At 35.8% G+C, this 10,493-nt stretch overlaps 1 protein-coding gene across 3 annotated transcripts in view; it reads right to left on the bottom strand.

The window, feature by feature from the left end:
* LOC107669000 (draxin-like) overlaps positions 1-7,232 on the bottom strand; it is a 38,526-nt gene extending 31,294 nt beyond the window's left edge. For all 3 annotated transcript variants that reach the window (XM_016461089.1, XM_016461090.1, XM_016461091.1), the window contains exon 1: positions 7,172-7,232. The gene's annotated coding sequence lies outside the window, so the exon portion shown is untranslated. The remainder of the gene's footprint in view (positions 1-7,171) is intronic.
* Between the last annotated feature and the right edge of the window lie 3,261 nt (positions 7,233-10,493).

Here is a 10,493-nt window from a genome sequence, read left to right as displayed (position 1 = left end):
TCTTTGCAACTTTACAGATCTTCTTTATGCACCAAGAGCTTGTAACACTCCAAAGAGAAAGGAAAAATTTAAATCGCACCATATGACCCCTTTAATAGTTAAATGTTCATATCACGAGCAATAATAGCAATAATAATATGCTTAATAATAATAATAGTGATGTGTGAGTTGATGAAAAGCTAATCATAGGCGATTAAGGCGATTAGCACATCCTCAAGTTATGCAGAGGTCAGACAGATTCAACCGCAATTTAAAAAAGAAGTTACTATGTCTGTTTTTGAAGCAATTGATAGCAAAACTTTGGAAGAAATAGTACAGCACCTTAAATTGTCAACCTGCTATCTTGACACACTTCCCACATATTTTTTAAAAGGGTGCTAAACTGTTTAGAAGCCGATCTCTTAGAAGTGGTGAACACCTCACTTCTTTCTGGGACTTTTCCAAACTCCCTGAAAACTGCAGTTGTTAAACCCCTTCTGAAAAAGAGATTATTGAAAAGGTAGTTTTTAATCAGCTGAACAACTACTTAAACTCAAATGGATACCTGGACAATTTTCAATCTGGTTTCCGACCGCATCACAGAGACAGCGCTCATTAAGATAATAAATGATATTCGCTTAAATTCTGATTCTGGCAAAATATCAGTGCTGGTACTACTAGATCTCAGTGCTGCGTTTGACACTGTCGATCATAACATACTTCTAGAGACAGGAACAAAGACTGGAAAACTGGATCGGGCTTTCTGGGATGGTACTCAAATGGTTCAGGTCGAGGTTATTATGTGAGTATAGGAGAGCATAACTCTAAGTGGACGTCCATGACATGCGGAGTCCCACAATGCTCAATTCTTGCACCGCTCTTGTTTAGCCTGTATATGCTCCCACTAAGTCAAATAATGAGAAAGAACCAAATTCAGCTATGTAGATGATACCCAGATTTAACTAGCCTTATCGCCAAATATCTACAGCCCCATTGACTCCCTCTGCCAATGCATTGATGAAATTAACATTTGGATGTACCAAAACTTTCTTCATTTAAACAAGGAGAAAACTGAAGTTATTGCATTTGGAAACAAAGATGAAGTTCTCAAAGTGAATGCATACCTTGACTCTAGGGGTCAAGCAACTAAAAATCAAATCAAGAATCTTAGTGTGATTCTGGAGACGGACCTTAGTTTCAGCAGTCATGTCAAAGCAGTAACTAAATCAGCATTCTTTACACTGGCTTCCAGTTATATTTAGGATTGATTTTAAAGTACTTTTACTTGTTTATATATCACTCAATGGCCTAGGACCTAAATACATTGCAGATATGTTCACTGAATATAAACCTAACAGACCACTCAGATCATTAGGATCGAGTCAGTTAGAAATACCAAGGGTTCACACAAAACAAGGGAATCTGCTTTTAGCTATTTTGCCGCCCGCAGTTGGAATCAGTTTCCAGAAGAGATCAGATGTGCTAAAACATTAGTCACATTTAAATCTAGACTCAAAACTCATCTGTTTAGCTGTGCATTTAGTGAATGGGCACTGTGTTACGTCCGAACTGATTGGACTGTATTTTATGTATAATCTTTTCCTATTTTTAACTGTTTTAAATTCATTTTAAATAAATTTTTAAATCATTTTAAAAGTTTTTAAATTCCTTGTTTTATTGTTGTGATTATTTTTTATGATTATTTTACTTACTTTTATGTAAAGCACTTTGAATTACCATTGTGTATGAAATGTGCTATATAAATAAACTTGCCTTGCCTAATAATTCTTTAAATCATACAATTTAAAGTTAAAGTAAATAATTGTAAAAATTTAAATAAAACACTTAAAATCATTTATTTCTTTACGTGCATGTCATGTGACGGACATTAAAAAATCTTGAACATGTGAATATGTAATTAACTTATTATATTATATTATTATAATATTATATTAATAAATAATATAACTTATTATATATGAATATTAACATAAAATCTCCAGTGTATAGATCAAGTAAATATTTCAGTTTAAAAGTGTTCAGCTGACAAAAAAGTTTGTTCAAAATCACTAAGCTAAAGTATATCTTAAATATATTTTTTAAATTCAATTTCTTTGCTATTTCCAGTCCATCCAACAGAAATAGGCTAATCAAATACACATACTGGACGCACATTCCAATAACCAACAGATAGTCCTCTGTAGTATCACAAAAACAAACCACAAACACATGCTTCAGTGTCAGACACATACATATGAGATACAACAACACATAGAAGTATAGTCAGAGGTCTCCGTGGATTCATGTGGTAGTACTTCTGCTGTTTGTGGAATAACAGCAGGCAAGTTTAGATGATATAAGATATTCAGCAAAGAGTCCAGCATGGTGCTGGAAATTCAGTAAAAGACAACGAGACCCAGACCCAGAAAGAGAATGAAAAAAAAATCCCAGAAAGAAAACAGCAAGGCGGTGGAGTTACCACAGAGGGTATGTGTGAGAACAACATGGTGTTCAGGAACTTCAGATCCTACTACTGTGTGAAGAACTGATAAAAGCCTCCACAAGCGACTTGGATGATATTGTGCAAAAGTTTGAAAGGAATGTGGAGCTCACTAATGAACTCACTGACATCTCAAGAGAAGGGAGAGCTTCCACTGTGAGGTCTTCAACATCTCCTCCTGCTGAGATCTGGGGCTTCATAAGCCATCTGTTGCACCCCTGCTACCTCCAGAAAGCAGAACAACAACAAAACAAAAAAAAGCTTTTCAACAGGATGAAAGCTTGAAGCTTTTTCTCTATACATACTTTCTCAACTGGAAGATCTAAGGAGGTTATATCTTTTTGTGAGTTTTCTGATGCTGAATGAGGTGAGTACAGACCACATACGGGACACAGAGGACATTTTCTCAGTCAATATCAGCTAACTCTAATTGCTTTCTATTCCGGGAATCATATGTAGGTCTACCTTAGTTATGATGTTTAGGATCGGGTCATGTTTGGTGCGTAGAAGCAATTAGCTGCACTCCAAATAATATGAGGGGATGCTGCCCACGGCCGATTCACACCCACAAAATTTCACACCCACCAAATCTGTCAGACTGTGAAGACAATCATCAATAAAGGCTGGCATTATTGAGAAGCATCAAAGATATTCTGCTACAAAACCTAGAGAGCTGCCTTGCTGACTAATGCCTACAAAAGGCAGCATCTTACAAACAGCGCTGCTCAGGCAAAGAACATGGGAGACTTGACTTATATGTGACCCTGGAGCACAAAACCAGTCTTAAGTCGCTGGGGTATATTTGTAGCAATAGCCAAAAATACATTGTATGGGTCAAAATTATAGATTTTTCTTTTATGCCAAAAATCATTAGGATATTAACTAAAGATCATGTTCCATGAAGATATTTTGTAAATTTCCTACCGTAAATATATCAAAACTTAATTTTTGATTAGTAATATGCATTGCTAAGAACTTCATTTGGACAACTTTAAAGGCAATTTTCTCAATATTTTGATTTTTTTGCACACTCAGATTCCAGATATTCAAATAGTTGTATCTCTACCAAATATTGTCCTATCCTAACAAACCATAGATCAGTGGAAAGCGTATTTATTCCGTTTTCAGATGATGTATAAATCTCAAATTTTGAATTTTTTGCTTAGCACAGTTCAGCACTTCATGCAAAGTGAAAGGACATGAAAGCAAATGCTGGAGTTTGGCTTTCTGTCTAATTTGGGAGCATTTGAGCTCATTGTTAATTGAATTATTTGTTGTTTTCCCTTTAATTACAATATATTTTAAGTTCTGGAATATAACTGGAAAATATGCTGAGATATACCTTGATAATTTGATTATAAATTGATATTTATTTGTTTTATTACTGAGTTATTGAATAGGTTTTATTGGCTTTTAAGGTCATTAGTTGTTCATTCTATGACCCTGATTTAAAGATTAACTTTATCTGCCTATATGACAGCATTTAAATCATTCGATTAGTAATTGTGTCCATTATCATGCATATTTAACAGTTTACCTACTGTCGTTTTGTATTGAGATATTGATTTAGTATCAATACTGAGGCACAGGGACGTGTACCAAAACCAAAACTTTAGTATTAAACCAACCATAATCTTTGGACTAAATGTGGAAAGACAGAAAAACAGGCACCAATAATGTCACTGTAATACAAATATCATAAGTACAATGTCATACTCCATTCAGTTAAAGGGTATTGCTTCGCCACAATTTCTTTTTAATGGAAGTCAGATATTGCACTGCTGGTGTGTCAGTCTGTAAAAGCACATTATATGTGACTAAGATCAATCAGAGGGAATAAACAAGTGCTTAGCTTTGCAAATTGCATCGTTCCAATCTTGCTCTGAGAATCTAAGATAAGGTTGGATGAAACATTAAAGGGGTCATATGATGCTTTTTTAAAGATCAAAATGCATTGCTGTTCTGTTGTAAGTGATCTTAAAGATTCCTAAATGCATCTACTTTCGGAAGGCCAAATAAAGTGCTTTTGCTTTCGCCTAGAAACACACAGCGTCTCCCTGACATGGCTGCTTCAACACTAACTGCGGTTACTGAAACCACGCCTTCTTTCTTTGCGTGCACATTTGGGCGCATTATGCAAATATTCCCACATAGTGACCTAGATATGTGGGGGCGTGTTAGAACGAGCCGTTTTAGGGGGGCGTGGCAGAGTCTTAACTTTGATAAAGAATATCTCTTTGGTTTTGAGACTTTAGTCTTTGCAACTTCAGGGATCTTATCTATTCACGAACAGCTTGTAACACTCCAAAGAGAAAGGAAAACTTGAAATCGCATCATATGACCCCTTTAAGATTTCACAGGCAGCCTCCTAAAATGACAAAAATCAAACAAAAGAATGCTTCAAAAGATGGAAATAAACCCATCTACACAAATGAGAGCACCCATCTCTTGAAAAACAGTTTCAGCAATTTCACACCTCACATTGTTCGTTTTGGCAGCTCTAAAAGTGTCAAGGACACAAAACGCGTAACAACAGGCTAAGTGTTAAAACTGCCATAAGGAGGATCCATCTGGTGCCAAGAGAGCTGAGGGAAAGATAGAGAGAGATGCTGTCTCCAATGTGACTGCTTGTAACACGTGGTGCTCCATCAAATATCGCTTTTGTTTCGCAGTATCACAACTGGCTCCCTGCAATGTGTCTCCTTATCTTCTGAGCATCCTGGCAGAATGCTCTTCATCCTCACAGCAGGGAAACCTCCTTCATCCTGTCCCAAAAACAGTCAGACGCACAAGCACATACTACTGAGCGGGCGCGCAGTCTTTATAGGCATGTTGTGACGTGTGAAGACAACAAAAAGAAGGGAACGTGGAGAACCACGCCATATGACATCAACCGTAAAATTGGTCCACACGGAAAGGTCTCTGTAGAGTCAAAGCAGTTTCCGTACAAGATAAGCGGGAGAGAAAGACAGTGTCTCATTTGTTAAGCAATAGACCAGCTGTCTCCAGTGTTCCTCAAAGACTGATTCCCAGTTAGCCAGCAGGAGATGGAGGCTGGAGAACAAATCACACAAAGGTCTTTATTGATCTGCTTTGGGGTCTCTTAATAGCCGAAACGATTGGAAGTGTTTTAGCTTTTTAGTTTTTAGGATGGTCTACATTTGGAGCGTACATCTGCTCTCTCTTAACAATCGCCCTCCAGCAAGAATCAGCAGAAGGTCATTCAGACTTCTTTGACATTCATTCAGCATTGTGCAGTCACTGTCTTGATCCCACTGTATGGCATGATCAATAAAGTATCATCTTTAAAAACATCATTCTTTAGGAGTGTGGTTCTGTAATTAGAACACACATTTGGAAAATACCAAGCACCACTTTAGGTTTACACTAATGCTGAAAACATTTAAGTAAAAAAAAAAAATTAGTACCAAATGATGGAAACGAATGACCAAGAATAACATATTAATAATAAGAATATTTACAAGCTGTGCAGCTGTGTTAGTATGACAATACAGCCCGCATGAGATTCATTTATTGGGGCTAGAAAAAAAATGCATCTAAAACAATCTTCTAAAGTCACAGAATCACATTTTTGCAGGACTGTAACAATCATTTTTGTTACATTTATTGTAGAAAACTGCAATCTGTGGTTGATGGTGGTGATGATGTTATAAGTAGCCTATTACTGGATGGTGTTTTTGTTCCTGTATATGTTACAGTACCTAACAGTACATGTCATTAAATTATATCATGTTAATTATATCTACCTATTTGATCTATTAAAATATGTTTATTACCATAAAATGGACTGATAATAACACAATAGAAGACCACATGATGACTTAAAGTTTCTAAAAACTAACCATTCCAGCAACTGTGGCCAAATAAATAAATGATCAAATTAATAAGTGTAACAATATTTGGCTGTAAAAGTATTTAACACACACACACACACACACACACACACACACACACACACACATACATATATACACACACACACACACACTGTGATAAGGCAACTTAGCTTTTTAATTTTTAATTTTACATCTTTTTTATTTTTAACAGTTTTATAGTTCTTTGTGTGTGCAGAAAGAGAGAGAGCCTTATTTGGAGTCTAATTGAAATTCATATATAATTGCATGCTTTCAAACTCAGCTGCCCACTCAATTCAAGACACACAATTATGAACATCAAGATATGATCAAGCTTGTGCACTCACAGGTGCGCCCGCACAGACGCACTCTCATACATTTTCTATTTCTCCTCCTCACAAAATAAAATGAAAATTTCACGAAAAGGGAATTTGCTTAGAAATCATTTAAGTATATTAAGAAGAGATTGCGATTGCTTACGGGGTGTATATCCAGCATGGACAAACGTGAAAATGCTTATCTTAATTGCCAAGTTTTAAAAGAAGGCTGTTACCCATACAATTTTTAAGAGACAACCATAATTTGAGATTTAAAAATAATACAAATGAAAAACACCCTTAAGAGGTAATAAGGATAGAAAAGGAAGAAGAGGCAAAAGTTGTTGTCTTTTTGCTATGATAGTGAATAATAACAAAAACCCCCGAGCGAAGTGTACAGAAAAACCTTCGTAATATGTTTCCGTCCAAATATTTGCGCAAACAAACACGCCATAACATATTCTTTAGAGCATGAGAACGAGTATAAGAGCAGCACTCACCGTGTGTTGTTCCGTTGAGAAGCAGCCGGATGAAGAAGCGGGTCACAGACGAACCGGCTCTGTGCTGCCGCTGTGTAGTCTGATGTCAGTGATGATGACAGAAATCAACGAACAAGAGTGTTACCTTCATTTGAAACGGTCTTGAACTGATTGATCAAAAATGCAATAACAAACATATTTGTACTGTTTTCCAAAGACAAAATAAAATAACACCTAGAGGAAAATTCTTTTGGAACTCTATTATTGATAATATTAATTGGAAGACTGCTTGGTTAACTCCCTTTAAATATTGTATCAATAACAAAACTAAAGAAATACATTTTAAAATTTTGCATACCATCTACCCTCTTAAATCAATAATTTCAAGATACTCTGATATTGATGATTTATGCTCCTTTTGTAAAAATGAGAACGAGGTGTTATCACATTTATTTTTTGATTGTAAAATTACCCAAAATTTTTGGAAGGAATTGGCAGAATTGATTTTTAATCTAGTAAAGGATAAATACTGTTTTTCTTTAAAGAATATTATTGTGTACTATGAAAACAATGTTAACAAAGGTCTTGAATACATTGTTAATTTATTCATATTGCTGGCAAAATTTTATATACATAAACAAAAATGCTTAAATTCATCCCCAATATTTAAGGTATTTTTAGTGGAATTTGATTGTTTTATATCTTCTCTGAAATTGTTAAAAAACAAAAAGTCATTAACGTTTAAAATATTATGACATTATTTTCAGTTCCCGTTACTAATTAACGTCACACTTTGTATAGCACTGACTGTCTTATGCTATGCTCTGTTTGTTATTTGTTCTATTTTCATTAATAAAAAAAATAAAAATAAAAAAAACAAGCGTATTACCCCACAGGAGAAAACATTAAACAAACATGCATTCCCACACATCTGCTCACAAGTAAAACTGAAAAGGGTACCAGCAACAGCCCTCAAAATGGGGAACATCTTTGTTTAATTACAAACTTTGTAAACTAAAATTAATTCAGTGAAAGGTAATACATTTAGGCCTACTAATAAATGTTGCTTGCATTGTGTAAATAATTGTTTTCTCACTTTCCTTTTTAAAACAACCGTAATATATATTATTAATTTATATTTAAAAATTAATAACTTGCAGAAGTCAGCGGACCACAAGGTCAGGGGCGGAGCCTGGCCGTGGCCACCACTGACAAAAGCTTGGCCACCCCACTCAAAACTGCAGTTTTTTCCCTTTTTTTTCTTGACAAGAAATGCATTTCAGTCATTCTTGAGAAGTGGGACAAAACAGGGTGCAAAATTGAAAAAATAAAACCTTGTACAAATGTAGACAAATTAAACTACATTTATGTATCTTATATGCAGTGTTGGGGAAAGTTACTTTTAAAAGTAATGCATTACAATATTGCGTTACTCCATAAAAAAGTAACTAATTACGTTACTTAGTTACTTTTTATGGAAAGTAATGCGTTACGTTACTTTTACGTTACTTTTTAAAATATTCTGCTGTTCTGTGGCCACGGATTTGTGGGTCTTGTCTTTTTCTTGCAGGACCCTGTATGTTATAGTATAAAATGAGTTTTAATCGTTTAATCACCACCACAGCGTCTTGTCTCCATTGGCCACACGCACCATTTGTGTCGATTGCAAGTGATGTCGCAGGTATCGGAGAGTGCAAGTGGCGATTGCAAGTGACATTGTAATTTCGTTTTTTCTTGTCTTCACCACCTGGCTACTGTTGTAAAATGTTGAGCGATTCAAACTAAATTAATCAATAAATAAAACAAAATAAAAAATAAAGCCTGCAAGTGACGTCGCTAGCAGAAGCGCAAGTGTCTGAGAATACAAGTCTGAGAGTGCAAGTGCGAGGCTGCAGCCAGACCCTTCTCCAAGTGCGAGGCTGCAGCCAGACCCTTCTCCTGAGAGTGCAAGTCTAAGAATGCAAGTCTGAGAGTGCAAGTGCAAGGCTGCAGCCAGACCCTCTTGGAATTTTCAGACGCGCACTTCAGTTTCACCTCAGCATCAGGCGCGAGTCAAACGAGTGTGGAAAAGCAACAGCAGCCAAATGAGCTTCAGTAGAACAACTGTGAACTGCGGTCTGATGAGATGTTAGACTATGTCAGTAAAACACACTTTCCTGTCTAATCAGCCGTTTTAATGTGCTCACGGCGCACACTCTTCAACAGTACGCAAATATGTGGCGCACGCTCTATATCACTTCATCATAAATAACCTGCACAAGAAACTATGAGCATACATAGTTCTGTCGTCAGCATCATGAAATTACCAAAAAAGGCGATTAAAGCTGCAAACTGCATGTATACACAGCACACAAGAATGTCTCTCAAATGCATGTACTAAAATATATTCTGCAATTCGAGATCACAATATAAGGCACAAGCTGATATGTATTTTTTATTTGTAATTTAATGCACAAATAAATGTGAGCACAGTGCACTTATACTAGAAAATATGCAAAAATGAAACCATTTAAATGCATAAAATAACTCATTTTATTATTTATGTCTACTGTTGACTTCCTACCGTTTTCACATTTTTATCACTGTCTCATGTCTCATTCATAAGTATGCAATGTTGGAGGGCAAGCATTTGGGAGTTTTGAGAAGCTGAATGAGCAATAAAGCTATAGTGAGCCCCTTTATTAAATACCTGGAGGTGAGGAATAATACAAAAATTGTCATATTCACTCAGTATTACTTGATCTAATTCACAAATATCTCAATTACAGTTAAGTAGAAATTAATTGTACTCAGTTGTGTTTTAGGCACTAAAACAGTCCAGTACATTATAGTCAAACACATTTTTATATTGAAATAATGAAGATTTCTGTGCCACCCCAGACTGGTTGCTGGCCCCTCCTTGGCCACCCCTATGAAAACATCCTGGCTCCGCCACTGCACAAGGTAGAGGTTCCATCTAGCAAATAATACTAAATCATATCTAACAGCGTTAACCTATATCACTATACGTGGAAATACCCCGTGCAGTACTAAGCACAGTACTAAACAAAAGCTTCTCAAAAGACTGCAACTGCATCTCAGTGAAAATGCTTTTCTTCCAGTCCAAAAAAAATAAAAATAAATAAAAAAGCTTTTCAGTGTTCATGGCACTTGTACATTGTAGTAATGTCCTTATTTACAGGTCTTACCAAGCTAAAATAAATATTACTTGGCTGGTCATGTGATTCACCAGACTGTTCAGGTCAAGAGGTCAAGATTTTGCTGGTTAGCTTGGTCCATCAAGCCCCTGTTGGTAGATGTTGATATTACACCACATGGCCAGGAGAAGAAAAAAAAAAAACTA

This window comes from Sinocyclocheilus anshuiensis, unplaced genomic scaffold (genome assembly GCF_001515605.1).
Source record: "Sinocyclocheilus anshuiensis isolate Anshui unplaced genomic scaffold, SAMN03320099.WGS_v1.1 scaffold192, whole genome shotgun sequence".
NCBI classification, from domain to species: Eukaryota; Metazoa; Chordata; class Actinopteri; order Cypriniformes; family Cyprinidae; genus Sinocyclocheilus; species Sinocyclocheilus anshuiensis.
This window is presented reverse-complemented; position numbering and strand designations above follow the sequence as displayed.